The sequence below is a fragment of the Eucyclogobius newberryi genome, unplaced genomic scaffold (genome assembly GCF_026437365.1).
Source record: "Eucyclogobius newberryi isolate DKJ021-1_F unplaced genomic scaffold, fEucNew1.0.hap1 SCAF_19, whole genome shotgun sequence".
Classification (NCBI taxonomy): Eukaryota; Metazoa; Chordata; class Actinopteri; order Gobiiformes; family Gobiidae; genus Eucyclogobius; species Eucyclogobius newberryi.
Window position 1 is genome coordinate 30,278,879 of NW_027315823.1, and position 18,146 is coordinate 30,297,024.

Below are 18,146 nucleotides of genomic sequence, written 5' to 3' on the forward strand. Positions count from 1 at the left end.
GACCCATTGTAGAAAACGATTCAGCTGTAGTCGTCTGGAAACAACTTGTTTTCTCCAAATCAGTGTTCAGATGAATTGTTTTCTACAATGTTTTAGATTTTAAATGGACAGGGAGATTATTCCACACACTCACTCCCCTCACTGAGAAGGTGATCATTTGTTTTTAGAAAAAGTACTTTTACTTTTACAGTTTCCTGATAAAGCTGCTCAAAGGATGTTTTTGGGCCAAACAATTGGCGCTTTAAAAAAACCCTAAAAAACTGTTAGAATAATACTAAAATTAATACAATTTGAGAACGATAAAGTTGTACTTCAATAAAATGTTACAGTGTTTTTTGGTGTCAAACCCCTTTAGGACCCGGTTGTACAGACTTCCACTTCCTTACAGACAGTGGCTTCATAGGACAGATGGAAGCGGATCATAGAAATTAAAAACGTGTGCACACTCAGAGGTCAGGCATTTTCTTATTGTTTGATCTGAATGTTGTACACACTTCCTGAATATTTCTCCTCTGGTCAATTAACTCCCCATGAATTTAAACCTGAAGGGAAGTAACCAGGGCTTTTTTGGCAGAAAAACAAATACACTTGGTTTCTTGGGGCCGTATTTTGCCCCGCTCTTCTAGCGGTAACAGGAGCGTTAACAAATTCATTTGGTGACATCTTGAGTCAGGGCAACTGCTGAGAGCATAGGGTGTGGAACTCGCTGGGAGGCATTCTGTGGATTCCAGAGTCAAAGCTTGTAAACTAGTGCACTAAAAAACACAACATGGGTAACACGCCCGCCAAGACATTTCCTGGAGTCGTTTGACTGTCCCCATAGGAACAAGATCATTATAATAAAACAACCTTCATGGGCATAAATAACACAAATGATACTTTATAGAATGATGAATGTCTGCAAAGAAGGGATATGTCCCTGTATATGGTTAATCTGTGGTTGATTTGTTCAATTGAGTTCAGATTCATCTGCTTCCAGGTCAATAAAAGGCTGAAATTAGACATTTTTTTAACACTAGGGGTGTTCTCCACCCTCCACTCTCCACTTCCTCACGGACAGTTTTTATTTTTTGTCAGTAGAGCTCATCTTTGCGTTGTTTCATTTAGTCGTTAGCTCATTGAAAAAATAAGTACCGTATTTTCAGAGTTTTGGCCGGGGTGCGAGCGACTGATATTATTCGTTATTTTCACACTGGCAACCACAAGAGGGCGCTCTAGGCTCTAAGCGACGCAGAAGAAGAATCAGCACTTCCTCTTCCTCCGGAGTTTGTGGAGTTGTTTAGAAGTGACACAGAGGAAGATGAATTCAATGGATTTAGTGATTTGGGGTAAAACTGATGCTTTGGTAAACGTGTTAGCATGTTCTTTATGCTATAGTTATCTGAATAACTGTTCATATGTTACGTTAACATACCAGACACTTACCACAGTTCTGTCTGTGCCTCATGTAGCTGAAGGTGTTAGCGTTAGCATACGTACACCTATTCACCATGTTCTCTCATCTGTTATTATTTTAAACTGCATTTCAAGATGAAATGTCTGTTCTTGGTCTTATAAGTTTCCCCCGGCAACTTATCCTCTATAAATCATTTTTGAGCTGGTGCGACTTATAGTCCGGAAAATACGGTACATTTTTATCTGGCACGAGTGCGGACGAGCGCAGCGTCTTTCTGACATGACATGAGCAAAGGAACCATTGCTATTATGTGTGCAAATGTACGCAAAACAAGGGTTCAAACGTACAGTACTGTAGTTTAGGTATATATCTCTGCGTGATGTAGTATCAACAGCTTCTATTGAACTGGTTTATCAGGTTATCAAAGGGAGGAGAGAGCAGCAGAATACTGCAGAGCATTTTGGTTCTACTTTCTGCTAAGTCCATCTCGACAAAACTATTTGTCAAAATGTTACATAGAATTGCTTTAATGCACATGTTTTTTTCTTTTTAGTGGATCAAATAGCACAGACACAAACACTTCTACATACACATAAAGCATTGCACAAGTGATGTTTAGAGTGTCATACGAGAGAGTCTGGCCCAACCACATTCTTTCAGTTATCTGGCGATACATGCAAAGAGCTTCACTGTAGAATTAACCATAACTTAGTCCGTCAGCATTAATATTATTAGTACAGCAGTAACAGGCAGTAAGGGACTGAGTGACCGAGCAAAATGTACCACACGCACTACAACTCTCTATCCAATGACACCAGACAGTCCGGGCATATGAGTGGAACCGACTAAATGGACAATGAGTGGACTGACAGTAGAGCTTAGCGATCAACCAGATACAATGAGACTTGTTTTAGGACATGACATAATCATCACGGAAACTAAAGCTAACATAATGCACGAGGTATTTGTGAACGACGAGGAGCTTTACTCTCAGCATAAACCCGCAAATGCCAACCGTGCCAGAGGTCAGAGAATGAGAGCTAGAGGTAGCACCCTTTTTATTGCTATATATGCTATTACAAAACAACTGAATTACAAAAAAAAAAATCGTCACTACTTACGGTTTCCCGTTTAGTCGTTTTTAGGAGAGCTTATTGTTCTGCTGTTTGTCAAAGCCAGGATCGCCGACTAGTGAATGCCGTTTTACTTTCTTTTTCAAAAATAGATATCAGGGTGAGGCAAGCTGCACCTGTACGTTCACCTTTGTATTTGTCAGTATGTTGACTATGGAGCAAAATGGAGGCAAGACACTGCTCGCAAAACTGTTTTTCTTTTTCTTTAGTCAGTTTGCTCTCTCAACATATAGACTTTCAGTTGGAAACCAAAACATTGTCCTATCTGCATTTCAAAAAATAATAATACATTTACATGGTACATGTGTTTTCTTAAAGGCTGTTTTTCATTTATTTAAATGTATTTTTAGGGACATAAAGGCAAGGCACGTTTATTTGTAGAACACAATTTGTACACAAGACAATTCAAAGTGCTTCACACAACAGGTAAAAAAACACATTAAAATCACAAAGACAAGACAGAAATCATAAAACCTTTTATATTCATTCAATTAAACGATTTTGCGAACACGATTTATAAATCTTTTCCGTGCTTAGTGACTCTTACACTCTTTCCCATATTTATTTGACATTGCCAGTGTGACAGTTGTCTCCGGGATGGACACATAGATTGATTCTTTCCCATGTGTGCCATCCAAATCAAATCTGTCTCTGCACACGTCTGTGCTGAGCGTATGTATCCCTCCTGAAGTAGAATAATTTGGGCTTAAAACCTTGGATCTAGTTCGGGAACTCGAATCCACAGCCAGAAAAGTTGCAGGCAACAGGAACCATTTGAGGTTCAATCTTAGATGCAGACAAAACAATATAATCCCAAAGAGCCTACAGATCAAACCACAAGTTAAAGGACAAAGAGCAGAAAAGATTTGGAGAAGGAACCTAAGGCAGATGCTCAGCGAAAGGATCCAGGAAAACAACTTGGTCAGAATTGATCAATTGAAGGCCAGAACAGAAACTTTACAGAAGAAATTAACTAGCATACTCCCTGAAGAAGCCTTCAAGAGAGGGTTGGATTTTACACAGACAGCACAAGAAACACAGCACAGGAAGAAGTTTAACATTCTCTTAAACAAAAAGAACGCAGGTAAGGACCAGCAGGGCAGTAGGACAGAGACAGACCAATTGGAGACCAGCAAAAACAATTGGATCAAGAACCGTGATCCGTGAACCAAGAACCGGATCAGACCGTGTCCTGTCTCAAGCAGAAAAGGACGTGCTCTCTAAAGGTCTTAACTTTTCTATCACCTCTAAACACATCCCTACAGAAGACTACATCACAGCCACAGAAACGGCCATTCCATCCATCCATTTTCTGCCGCTTATCCGGGGCCGGGTCGCGGGGGCAGCAGTCTGAGCAAACGGCCATTAGGAATAACAAAATGACAGAATCGGAGGCTGCAGACCTGAGGTTACGAGTCACAGCTACTCTGAGGAGTGCCAAACCACCTACTTCTAATATCACATCTGAAGAGAGGAAGGCACTCTCAGCACTACAAAAAGATCACAACATAAACATCCTCCCAGCGGACAAGGGACGCTGCACGGTGATCCTCAAGACAGCTGATTATGAAGCCAAAGTCCACAGCCTCCTCGAGGACACGACCACACAGAATGACTGTCTACAAAAGCTGGAAAAAGAGGAGGTGACCTTTGTAATAGGCCTTTGTATTACAGACTGTATCCTGGGGAAGCGATTCCATGCATTTATGGCCTCCCTACAATACACAAAAGAGATGTTCCACTCAGACTCATAGTGTGCAGCACAGATTCCATCACGTACGATGTGGCCAAGCATTTAACAACTATCTTGGCACCATTGGTGGGGAATTCGGAACATCATGTGGAAAACATGATTTTTTGGACAATGTGAAGCATCTCCAATTGGACCCAGATGACCTCATGGTTTCATATGATGTCGTGTCCCTGTTCACCTAGCAGCGGTGAGGACCAGACTGCAGGAGGATACCACCTTACAGGAAAGGACACCACCTTACAGGAAAGGACCAAACTGACACCTGAACACATATGCAAGCTACTGGACATCTGTCTTGACACCACATACTTTCAATTCCGGGACAATTTTACAGACAGATTCACGGCTGTGCCAGGGGCTCTGCCGTCTCTCCCATAGTGGCCAACCTGTACACGGAGCACTTTGAGAAGAAGGCACTGACCTCCTTTTCGGATATTGCCCCAAAGCGTTGGTACGCTAAGGAGAACCTTTCTTGATTGTCCCACTATCAGAGGAGAGGACGGAAAGCTCCAAATAGAAGTATACAGGAAACCTACACACACGGATCAGTACCTGCTCTTTGACTCTAACAACCCACTACAGCTAGGGATGCATACCTAAACCCGCGTTCAAGTTCAAGTCCGGATTCGAATCCAGAGGTTTAGGTTCAGGTCCGGACTCATTAGGTCCGGACCTAAACCATGCCATATTTGCATAATGTTACAACAGTGTAACACAAGCTACTTGGCTCAATTAAGTTGAAGACACTTGAACAAGGATGAATATCAAACACAAGGCTTAACTGCAGACTGAAATAAACTCAACTTGTCTGCTTTATTCACTGTTTTTTAACAGAAGTTACAACTTACAAATCACAAGCTACGAGCTAAGACTCAACTCCACAACAAGAGCATGTTGAGTATTGTTGACGAGTCAGTCTGGGTCAAGGGTCAAAGCAGCTGTTTCATCTGATACTATGTTTTGCCTTTAGACACATTTCCACTCTTTAATGTTGCAGATCCATTGGCATCAAAAGTCAGGTAAAAACCTTCAAACAGACAAAACACCAGTGTAAATAATTAAGTCACAGTTTAAAATAACAGAGATACAAAAACTAGCATAAAAGTCAACTTGAATCACTATAAAGCAATCAACAAAAGTAGAATATGAAAATATTTTACACAACAAATCAAAATAATACATCATATTAGCAGCATTAAACACCAGACCATATTTAACAACTGTAATTAAGCAATATTACTTTGACTTTACTTTGTATTTATTTAATGCCAAATACATCACACCACAACATAACACTTTTATTAACACAAGTTATTTCATTCATATTTACACCCAGACAAGACCACGCTGACCCCGCCCCTTTAACACGCGGCGGCCACAGCTTAAAACAGTTCAAATAAAGCCAGTGATCTTACCAGCTTCACTTCAATGTTCACATGTGGATATACCTGGTTCTGCGCAGCTCGACACGTACGAGGCGCTCCCGTCTCTCGCATCTTTAAACTTATTTCGCCGTCTTCAACTTAAACCCGGAAGACGCGTGCTTCGCTAATTAGGGTCCGTGTGCGCTATTGACGGCGGCGCGTGGCAGTGTTTACGTCTTTTCCAGCGAGAATTTCGCGATCAATGGAAGGTTTAAGATGGTTTAGATTCTAGAACAAAAAGGATATAGTATTTGAGTGTTATATTTTATATGAGTCCAGAACCGAATCACCGGGGTTTCGTTATTTTTGGACCTGAACCAAACGTTTTTACAAGTCCAGATCCGGTCCGTCGTAGCGGTACGCATCCCTAACTACAGCACAACAGAACTTTACAACACAGAGCCCAAGAGGTGCCCACCAGCTCAGAGGGCAAGAGGAAAGAGGAAAAACATGTCTGGAATGCTCTCTCAGCTTGTGGATACCCGGCTTGGGCTCTAAACAGATTGAAGGGAACCAAAAAGCAGGACAAAAGGGAAACAGAACACAGAAGGTAGGGTGTTTCTATCCCTTATGTCTCGGGACTGTCAGGAAAACTGCAAAGATTCTTTAGAAAACATGAAATCCCTGTTTATCTTAAAGCAGGCAACACTTTAAGACAAAAACTGGTTCACCCTAAGGACAAGATGTCGACACAAAAACAGAACAATGTAGTTTACTCTATCCAATGCAGTGAAGAAAAGTGTGAAGAGCGATACATAGGAGAGACTAAACAGCCACTTCACAAGAGGCTTTATCAGCACAGAAGACGTGCAAGTTCAGGACCACAGAGCGCCGTGCAGCTGCATCTTAAAGCCACAAACCACTCTATTGAGGACAGTGAGGTGAAGATTCTAAGCAGGGAAAAAAGATGGTTTGAAAGAGGAGTTAAAGAGGCAATCTTTGTTATAAAAGAAAAAAACATCTTTAAATAGTTAAGATTAAACCTTCCAGTTTTTTGTAATGGAATTTTGAATCCCTGGAGAGGTTGACACCCTGGGCATTCAGATGCTAATCAGTTACACAGTGAGGAAAGAGAGCATGAGTCAGGGACAATAGGAGGCGTAGAGTCCATTAAATGACTGATATAAAACAAAGAGGCTAGCTTGATATAATATCATACAAAGAGGTTTTGTTTCTGTTGTAACCAATAACACCTTTTATCAGGAGGTCCCGCCCGGTGGGCAGGGCCTACCCAGAGTAGGATATATATCTGAGTTCCCGGTCTTGATTCGCAGATTGAGAATGACTCTTGGATGAGAGTCGAAACGTATTGTTTTTTCAAAAGTCCAGATGACTACAACTGAATCTTTTTCTACTATAGATGCTTTTCTTATTAGGCCCGAGCCACAGCAGGGCGGAGGGCTCCACCCCATGGCGGCATGGGGAAGGCTTAGAGCTTTCAAACGATGTATAATTTGTTGTTATAGAAAAAACGGCTATATTGTTTTTGCTAAAAATATTATTATTATTAGGCCCGAGCCCCAGCAGGGCGGAGGGCCTATTGCTCCCGCAACGCTGCCAACGCTGCCAAAGGCAGCGTTGCAACTGTCTGACCAAACATGCGGGCGCAGTCCGCATGTTTGGTACCCTGTCGCCCCTGGCAAGTACAGTGAACTAGCCCATGCCGAAGGCATGGATCATGCATACTTACTCCTGCTATGACAGAAATAGTCAACAATGAGTGAATGGGCGTAGCCCATTCACTCATTGTTGACAACAGCAGCGCGAAGCGCTGCATTCCTCCAAAAACCCTCCTGGCATCGTCCCGTACGCGAAAATCCATGCCGCAGGCATGGGTCATGCTTGTATCTGCTCAAATCAATGGAAGTCTATGGGGAGTGGGCGGGGCATCCCGACGGAATAGGGAGTGACGAGCGCGTAAGCGCTCGTAATGATGATTCCACCCCATGGCGGCATCGGGAAGGCTTAGAGCTTTCAAACGATGTATAATTTGTTGTTATACTGGAAACGGCTATATTGTTTTTGCTAAAAATATTATTATTTTTATTTTTATTATTTTTCTTGTTCTTCTGCTTTTTGAGATCTAATTTGACCCCCTGAACATGCTCAAAAACTCACCAAACTTTGCCCAAAATTCAGAATCGGCGAAAAATTAGAGTTTTTCAGGGCCATTTTTTTTTTCGTCAAAAAATGGCGCGACAGCGCCACCGACAAAAGTCAAAATACATTGCGCCTATGGGAGACGCCCCTAGGTCAACTTTGTCGTAAAGCTACGAAATTCGGGACACGCATTCCTCTCGTGAGGACAAAAAAAAAAAATCATTGTGACCACGCCCCCAGACTTACTCGGTGTACGTCCTCTAGACAAGTGGGGCATCTAAATTTATCCAAATTTTAAGGATAACTTTTACGGTCTCTGTGCGACGGAGCCGGCAACGTTTCCCAGAATTCTGACTATTTGGCCTTCAGAGTGGCCTATAAACAATAGTTTTTCCAAATGACATGATATTTTGAACAAAATTCTAATTTGCCATCCTGATCATACAAGTATGAGAGCCAAAGTCATATTTTGTACGTACTGGTACGGTCTCTGTGCCGTGGAGCTGCAAATATACTGTCACAAATGGGAAAACGCCAAATCTTTGAAATGTTCACATTTACGCTTCACACTTTAACGAACTCCTCCTAGTGCGTTTGGCCCACTGATCTCAAAATCAGTGTACCTGCTCTAGACAAGTGGGGCATCTAAAGTTATTCAAATTTTATGGATAACATTTACGGTCTCTGTGCAGCTGAGCCGCAAACTTTTCGCAGAATTTGGACTATTTGGCCTTCAGAGTGGCCTATAAACAAGTGTTTTTCCAAATGACATGACATTTTGCACACAATTCTCATTTGCCATCCCCAAAATAAAAAGTATGGGAGCCAAAATCATATTTGGTAAAGCGTAGCCGTAGCGATGACAGAAACATCCCATGTTATCCCTATGGGGAAACCGCAAAATCTCTAAAATGACCACATTTTTACACTTCACACTTTAACATACTCCTCCTAGGGCGAATACCCGATCAAGTTCATATTTGGGGAGAATCATCTACACAAGCGGGGCATCAAAAGTTATCCATATTTTGATTTTAAGTGCTACGGTCTCTGTGCGGTAGAGCCGCAAATGTATGTCACAAATGGGAAAAACGCCAAATCCTTGAAATGTTCACATTTATGCTTCACACTTTAATGAACTCCTCTGTGGGCAATAGCTCGATCAAGCTCATATTTTGGGAAAATAATCTACACAAGCGGAGCATCAAAAGTTATCCATATTTTTATTCCAAGTGTCACGGTCTCTGTGCGCTGGAGCTGCACATTTGACCGACATTTGTGTTCATTTGCAATGGTTAAGCACAGGATTGTACATGTCCAATGTGTCACTGTCTTAGTTCTTAGACAATTGCGTTAGCGCCATCTCTGTAAAATGCAGAGAGCAGAGTCAGAAGGCCGGCGGCCCGCGAGGGCCGTTGGATGCCGCTTGCGGCTTTAATTTTTCTTGTTCTTCTTCAGCGCTTTGATCTCTAATTTGACCCCCTGAACATGCTCAAAAACTCACCAAACTTTGCCCAAAATTCAGAATCGGTGAAAAATTTTATTTTTTCTGGGCCATTTTTTTTTTCGTTAAAAAATGGCGCGACAGCGCCACCGACAAAAGTCAAAATACATTGCGCCTATGGGAGACGCCCCGAGGTCAACTTTGGCGTAAAGCTACGAAATTCGGGACACGCATTCCTCTCGTGAGGATAAACAAAAAAAAACATTGTGGCCACGCCCCCAAACTTACCCTATGGCCGCCATCTTCCTTTGAAAATGAAAACAAGCTGAGTTAGCCATTTTGTTTACGTCAAACTTTGACGAACTCCTCCTAGGGCGTTTTGCCCACCGACTTCAAAATCGGCGGACGTCCTCTGGACAAGTGGGGCATCTAAAGTTATTCAATTTTTTGAGATACCTTTAACGGTCTGTGTGCGGCGCAGCCGCAAAGTTGGACAACTTATTTTGGAATATTGCAGATCTAAAAATTGCTCCCATTTGATCAAAACCAGTCCGATTAGGACCAAATTTGAATCAGTTGTTAAACTTTCTAGTTTGGACCAGTTTAGGCTGACAAAATTGAAATGGCCGCGATAGCGCCCCCTACAGAGTGACCTTTAAATTAACATTGAAGGTCAAAAATTAGTTTTACCAAAATTGTCTAAACTTTACCCAAAATTCTATTTTGCCGTCCCGATCACAAAAGCCAATCACAAAAATGCCTAAATTTTTACGGCGTAGTCGTAGCGATGACAGAAACCTCCCATGTTATCCCTATGGGAAAACCACCAAATCTCTCAAATTACCACATTTTTATGTTTTACACTTCAACGAACTCCTCGTAGTGCGTTTTGCCCACCAACCTCAAAATCGGTGTACGTCCTCTAGACAAGTGGGGCATCTAAAGTTATCCAAATTTTAAGGATAACTTTTACGGTCTCTGTGCGACGGAGCCGTAAACGTTTCCCAGAATTCTGACTATTTGGCCTTCAGAGTGGCCTATAAACAATATAGTTTTTCCAAATGACATGATATTTTGAACAAAATTCTAATTTGCCATCCTGATCATAAAAGTATGAGAGCCAAAGTCATATTTTGTACGGCGTAACCGTAGCGATGACAGAAACATCCCATGTTATCCTTATGGAAAAATCGCAGAATCGCTCAAATCACCACATTTTTACGCTTCACACTTTAATGAACTCCTCCTAGGGCGATTGTCCGATCAAGTTCATATTTGGAGAATATCATCTACACAAGCGGGGCATCAAAACTTATCCATATTTTGATTCTAAGTGCTACAGTCTCTGTGTGGCGGACCCGCAAATATATGTCAGAAAACCGCGATATCTCTAAAATGACCACATTTTTATGCTTCACACTTTAATGAACTCCTCCGTGGGCAATAGCTCAATCAAGCTTTACTTTGGGAAATATCATCTACACACGCGGGGCATCAAAAGCTATCCATATTTATATTCCAAGTGCTACGGTCTCTGTGCGGCGGCGCAGCAAATTTGACTGACACTTGTGTTCATTTGCACTGGATTGGCCATGTCGAATGTGTCGCCGTCTGTCAAGTTCTTTTTTAATTCAAGACACAATAAGGGCGCCATCTTTATCAAGTCGAAAGCGCAGAGTCGGAAGGCCGGCGGCCCGCGAGGGCCGTTGGATGCCGCTTGCGGCTTTAATTAGGCCCGAGCCCCAGCAGGGGGAGGGCCTATTGCTCCCGCAACGCTGCCGAAGGCAGCGTTGCAACTGTCTGACCAAACATGCGGGCGCAGCCCGCATGTTTGGTACCCCGTCGCCCCTGGCAAGTACAGTGAACTAGCCCATGCCGAAGGCATGGATCATGCATACTTACTCCTGCTATGACAGAAATAGTCAACAATTAGTGAATGGGCGTAGCCCATTCACTAATTGTTGACAACAGCAGCGCGAAGCGCTGCATTCCTCCAAAAACCCTCCTGGCATCGTCCCGTACGCGAGAATCCATGCCGCAGGCATGGGCCATGCTTGTATCTGCTCAAATCAATGGAAGTCTATGGGGAGTGGGCGGGGCATCCCGACGGAATAGGGAGTGACGAGCGCGTAAGCGCTCGTAATGATGATTCCACCCCATGGCGGCATCGGGAAGGCTTAGAGCTTTCAAACGATGTATCATTTGTTGTTATAGTAAAAACGGCTATATTGTTTTTGCTAAAAATATTATTATTATTATTATTATTATTATTTTTCTTGTTCTTCTTCAGCGCTTTGATCTCTAATTTGACCCCCTGAACATGCTCAAAAACTCACCAAACTTTGCCCAAAATTCAGAATCGGCGAAAAATTTTATTTTTTCTGGGCCATTTTTTTTTTCGTTAAAAAATGGCGCGACAGCGCCACCGACAAAAGTCAAAATACATTGCGCCTATGGGAGACGCCCCGAGGTCAACTTTGGCGTAAAGCTACGAAATTCGGGACACGCATTCCTCTCGTGAGGATAAACAAAAAAAATCATTGTGGCCACGCCCCCAAACTTACCCTATGGCCGCCATCTTCCTTTGAAAATGAAAACAAGCTGAGTTAGCCATTTTGTTTACGTCAAACTTTGACGAACTCCTCCTAGGGCGTTTTGCCCACCGACTTCAAAATCGGCGTACGTCCTCTGGACAAGTGGGGCATCTAAAGTTATTCAATTTTTTGAGATACCTTTTACGGTCTGTGTGCGGCGCAGCCGCAAAGTTGGACAACTTATTTTGGAATATTGCAGGTCTAAAAATTGCTCCCATTTGATCAAAACCAGTCCGATTAGGACCAAATTTGAATCAGTTGTTAAACTTTCTAGTTTGGACCAGTTTAGGCTGACAAAATTGAAATGGCAGTGATAGCGCCCCCTACAGAGTGACCTTTAAATTAACATTGAAGGTCAAAAATTAGTTTTACCAAAATTGTCTAAACTTTACCCAAAATTCTATTTTGCCGTCCCGATCACAAAAGCCAATCACAAAAATGCCTAAATTTTTACGCCGTAGTCGTAGCGATGACAGAAACCTCCCATGTTATCCCTATGGGAAAACCACAAAATCTCTCAAATTACCACATTTTTATGTTTTACACTTTAACGAAGTCCTCCTAGTGCGTTTTGCCCACCAACCTCAAAATCGGTGTACGTCCTCTAGACAAGTGGTGTATCTAAAGTTATCCAAATTTTAAGGATAACTTTTACGGTCTTTGTGCGACGGAGCCGCAAACGTTTCCCAGAATTCTGACTATTTGGCCTTCAGAGTGGCCTATAAACAATAGAGTTTTTCCAAATGACATGATATTTTGAACGAAATTCTAATTTGCCATCCTGATCATACAAGTATGAGAGCCAAAGTCATATTTTGTACGGCGTAACCGTAGCGTTGACAGAAACATCCCATGTTATCCTTATGGGAAAATCGTAGAATCGCTCAAATCACCACATTTTTACGCTTCACACTTTAACAAACTCCTCCTAGGGCGATTGTCCGATCAAGTTCATATTTGGAGAATATCATCTACACAAGCGGGGTATCAAAACTTACCCATATTTTGATTCTAAGTGCTACGGTCTCTGTGTGGCGGACCCGCAAATATATGTCAGAAATGGGAAAACAGCGAAATCTCTAAAATCACCACATTTTTACGCTTCACACTTTAACGAACTCCTCCTAGGCCGATTGCCCGATCAAGCTCATATTTGGGGAAAATCATCTACACAAACGGGGCATCAAAAGTTATCCATATTTTGATTTTAAGTGGTACGGTCTCTGTGCCGTGGAGCTGCAAATATACTGTCACAAATGGGAAAAACGCCAAATCCTTGAAATGTTCACATTTACGCTTCACACTTTAACAAACTCCTCCGTGGGCAATAGCTCGATCAAGCTTTACTTTGGGAAAAATTATCTACACAAGCGCGGCATCAAAAGTTATCCATATTTTTATTCCAAGTGCTACGGTCTCTGTGCGGCGGCGCAGCAAATTTGACTGACACTTGTGTTCATTTGCACTGGATTGGCCATGTCCAATGTGTCGCCGTCTGTCAAGTTCTTTTTTTATTCAACACACAATAAGGGCGCCATCTTTATCAAGTCGAAAGCGCAGAGTCGGAAGGCCGGCGGCCCGCGAGGGCCGTTGGATGCCGCTTGCGGCTTTAATTTTTCTTGTTCTTCTTCAGCGCTTTGATCTCTAATTTGACCCCCTGAACATGCTCAAAAACTCACCAAACTTTGCCCAAAATTCAGAATCGGCGAAAAATTTTATTTTTTCTGGGCCATTTTTTTTTTCGTTAAAAAATGGCGCGACAGCGCCACCGACAAAAGTCAAAATACATTGCGCCTATGGGAGACGCCCCGAGGTCAACTTTGGCGTAAAGCTACGAAATTCGGGACACGCATTCCTCTCGTGAGGATAAACAAAAAAAAACATTGTGGCCACGCCCCCAAACTTACCCTATGGCCGCCATCTTCCTTTGAAAATGAAAACAAGCTGAGTTAGCCATTTTGTTTACGTCAAACTTTGACGAACTCCTCCTAGGGCGTTTTGCCCACCGACTTCAAAATCGGCGTACGTCCTCTGGACAAGTGGGGCATCTAAAGTTATTCAATTTTTTGAGATACCTTTTACGGTCTGTGTGCGGCGCAGCCGCAAAGTTGGACAACTTATTTTGGAATATTGCAGGTCTAAAAATTGCTCCCATTTGATCAAAACCAGTCCGATTAGGACCAAATTTGAATCAGTTGTTAAACTTTCTAGTTTGGACCAGTTTAGGCTGACAAAATTGAAATGGCAGTGATAGCGCCCCCTACAGAGTGACCTTTAAATTAACATTGAAGGTCAAAAATTAGTTTTACCAAAATTGTCTAAACTTTACCCAAAATTCTATTTTGCCGTCCCGATCACAAAAGCCAATCACAAAAATGCCTAAATTTTTACGCCGTAGTCGTAGCGATGACAGAAACCTCCCATGTTATCCCTATGGGAAAACCACAAAATCTCTCAAATTACCACATTTTTATGTTTTACACTTTAACGAAGTCCTCCTAGTGCGTTTTGCCCACCAACCTCAAAATCGGTGTACGTCCTCTAGACAAGTGGTGTATCTAAAGTTATCCAAATTTTAAGGATAGCTTTTACGGTCTTTGTGCGACGGAGCCGCAAACGTTTCCCAGAATTCTGACTATTTGGCCTTCAGAGTGGCCTATAAACAATAGAGTTTTTCCAAATGACATGATATTTTGAACAAAATTCTAATTTGCCATCCTGATCATAAAAGTATGAGAGCCAAAGTCATATTTTGTACGGCGTAACCGTAGCGTTGACAGAAACATCCCATGTTATCCTTATGGGAAAATCGTAGAATCGCTCAAATCACCACATTTTTACGCTTCACACTTTAACAAACTCCTCCTAGGGCGATTGTCCGATCAAGTTCATATTTGGAGAATATCATCTACACAAGCGGGGCATCAAAACTTACCCATATTTTGATTCTAAGTGCTACGGTCTCTGTGTGGCGGACCCGCAAATATATGTCAGAAATGGGAAAACAGCGAAATCTCTAAAATCACCACATTTTTACGCTTCACACTTTAACGAACTCCTCCTAGGGCGATTGCCCGATCAAGCTCATATTTGGGGAAAATCATCTACACAAACGGGGCATCAAAAGTTATCCATATTTTGATTTTAAGTGGTACGGTCTCTGTGCCGTGGAGCTGCAAATATACTGTCACAAATGGGAAAAACGCCAAATCCTTGAAATGTTCACATTTACGCTTCACACTTTAACAAACTCCTCCGTGGGCAATAGCTCGATCAAGCTTTACTTTGGGAAAAATCATCTACACAAGCGGGGCATCAAAAGGTATCCATATTTTTATTCCAAGTGCTACGGTCTCTGTGCGGCGGCGCAGCAAATTTGACTGACACTTGTGTTCATTTGCACTGGATTGGCCATGTCCAATGTGTCGCCGTCTGTCAAGTTCTTTTTTTATTCAAGACACAATAAGGGCGCCATCTTTATCAAGTCAAAAGCGCAGAGTCGGAAGGCCGGCGGCCCGCGAGGGCCGTTGGATGCCGCTTGCGGCTTTAATTAGGCCCGAGCGCCACAAGCTGGCGAGAGGCCTATTAATCTCGTAAGGCCGTGCGAAGCACGGCTGCGAAAGTGCGCACGTAGTGCGCACGAAATCGAGCGCGAAGCGCTCGCCCACTTCCAAACACTCACTAACGCACTCCTCCACTCATGCACGCCCCGTGCATACTAATTAGTTGTAGGAAAATGGAACATTACCGTTGTAAACGGGCGAAGCCCGTGCAAAAGTTCGCACTAAACGAGCACTTTACATTGGGATGACGACCGCGAAGCGGTCGTCATCCCCATATAAAGCACTCATTTGCGCTAAGTAGCTCACGAATACGTTCCCCATCTCTTGCATGTTCCGTGCATATAAGCATGTAATGCAAAAATTGAACATTATTACTGTATAGAGGGCCAAAAACACAAAGTGGGCGGAGCCCACTCAAAATTATCGAAAGTACCCGTCAGTGACCAGGGACCCACACCATGAGGTAGGAAAGCGCGAGCGCTTTCCGAAAATGTATAGTTTATGATATTTGAAAAATGGGAAACATTGTTTTCGCATCGGAATATTATTCTTTCTTTCTTTCTTTCTTTCTTTCTTCTTCTTCTCGGGACCAACCCCCCTATTTTTCACCCAGTGAACATTGACGAAAAGTCACAAAAATTTGCACACCTCTAAAAATCGTGCCTCTCTACATTCTGGCTATTTCCCTTTTCTAAAATAAAAAAAATTGGCGCGTCAGCGCCACCAAATGTACCAAAAATGCATTGAGAGATGGGAAATGACCCAAAAAAAATCTGATCGTAGAATCATGAAATTTGGCGCAGAGGTAGATGGTGACAAGAGAAGTAAAAAATATTATTACGGCAACGCCGTCCCCCGAACCAAATGTCGGCCATATTACTTCAAAAATGGCTAAACATGACTTCGGAGTTTTTCCAAACATCGTACTTTTACGAACTCCTCCCAGGGCGTTGGCCCTAAAAAGCTGAAATTTGGTGAAAATGCTACTGAGGAGTGGGACATCAAAAGTTATCCAAATTACATTGATACCTCTCACGGTCTCTGTGCGGCGAAGCCGCAAACTGTAACTAAAATTTCAGAAATCTCCCATATTTAAAATTTCTGCCGTTTGCGCAGATAAAGTCCGAATTGCGTCAAATTAGAATCAGTTGTTAAACTCTTTGCCCTAAACCTACTTGAAGTGAAATAAATTCATTTGGCGCCACAGCGCCCCCTACAGATTTTATATGGAGGTTAAATGTTTAGTTTTGCGAAATTATATGAAATTTGACACACAACTCAATTTTAGCATCCCCATCAAAAAAGTCAATGAGACCCATGTCATAATTGTTATGGCGTTGCCGTAACGATGACCGAAACCTCCCATGTTATTCCAATGGGGCCAGAACATGTTTACACTTTAGACTTTCACAAACTCCTCCCAGGGCGTCAGCCCTATTAACCTGAAATTTGGTGAGACTCATCTTCAGGGGTGGACCATCAAAAGTTATCCACATTTTCATTCAAAGAGTCACGGTGTCTGTGCGGCAAAGCCGCACATTTTGCCAAGAATTCAAAATAAAATTGCTTTTTGATGGTAAAACAAAGGGGAGAACATGTGACAGCGTCACAGATTCAGCAGTAGGCGTGATAAAAGGACAATTGGGGCGCGTTAGCGCCCCCTCCTCTTGCGGCGTGGCGAGGGCCGATCATTGCCGCTTGCGGCTATATTTATTATTATTTTTCTTGTTCTTCTTCAGCGCTTTGAACTCTAATTTGACCCCCTGAACATGCTCAAAAACTCACCAAACTTTACCCAAAATTCAAAATCGGCGAAAAATTTTGTTTTTTCTGGGCCATTTTTTTTTTCGTTAAAAAATGGCGCGACAGCGCCACCGACAAAAGTCAAAATACATTGCGCCTATGGGAGACGCCCCGAGGTCAACTTTGTCGTAGAGCTAAGAAATTCGGAACACGCATTCCTCTCGTGAGGACAAAAAACAAATATTATTGTGGCCACGCCCCCAGAATTACCCTATGCCCGCCATCTTCCTTTGAAAATGAAAACACGCTGTGTTAGCCATTTTGTTCACGTCAAACTTTGACGAACTCCTCCTAGGGCGTTTTGCCCACCGACTTCAAAATCGGCGGACGTCCTCTGGACAAGTGGGGCATCTAAAGTTATCCAATTTTTTGAGATACCTTTTACGGTCTGTGTGCGGCGCAGCCGCAAAGTTGGACAACTTATTTTGGGATATTGCAGATCTAAAAATTGTTCCCATTTGATCAAAACAAGTCCGATTAGGACCAAATTTGAATCAGTTGTTCAACTTTCTAGTTTGGACCAGTTTATGATGACAAAATTGAAATGGGCGCGATAGCGCCCCCTACAGAATGACCTTTAAATTAACATTGAAGGTCAAAAATTAGTTTTACCAAAATTTTCTAAACTTTACCCAAAATTCTATTTTGGCGTCGCGATCAAAAAAGCCAATCAGACAAATGCCTTAATTTTTACGGCGTAGTCGTAGCGATGACAGAAACATCCCATTTTATCCCTATGGGAAAACCGCAAAATCTCTCAAATTACCACATTTTTATGTTTCACACTTTAACGAACTCCTCCTAGTGCGTTTTGCCCACCAACCTCAAAATCGGTGTACGTTCTCTAGACAAGTGGGGCATCTAAAGTTATCAAAATTTTAAGGATAGCTTTTACGGTCTCTGTGCGACGGAGCCGCAAACGTTTCCCAGAATTCT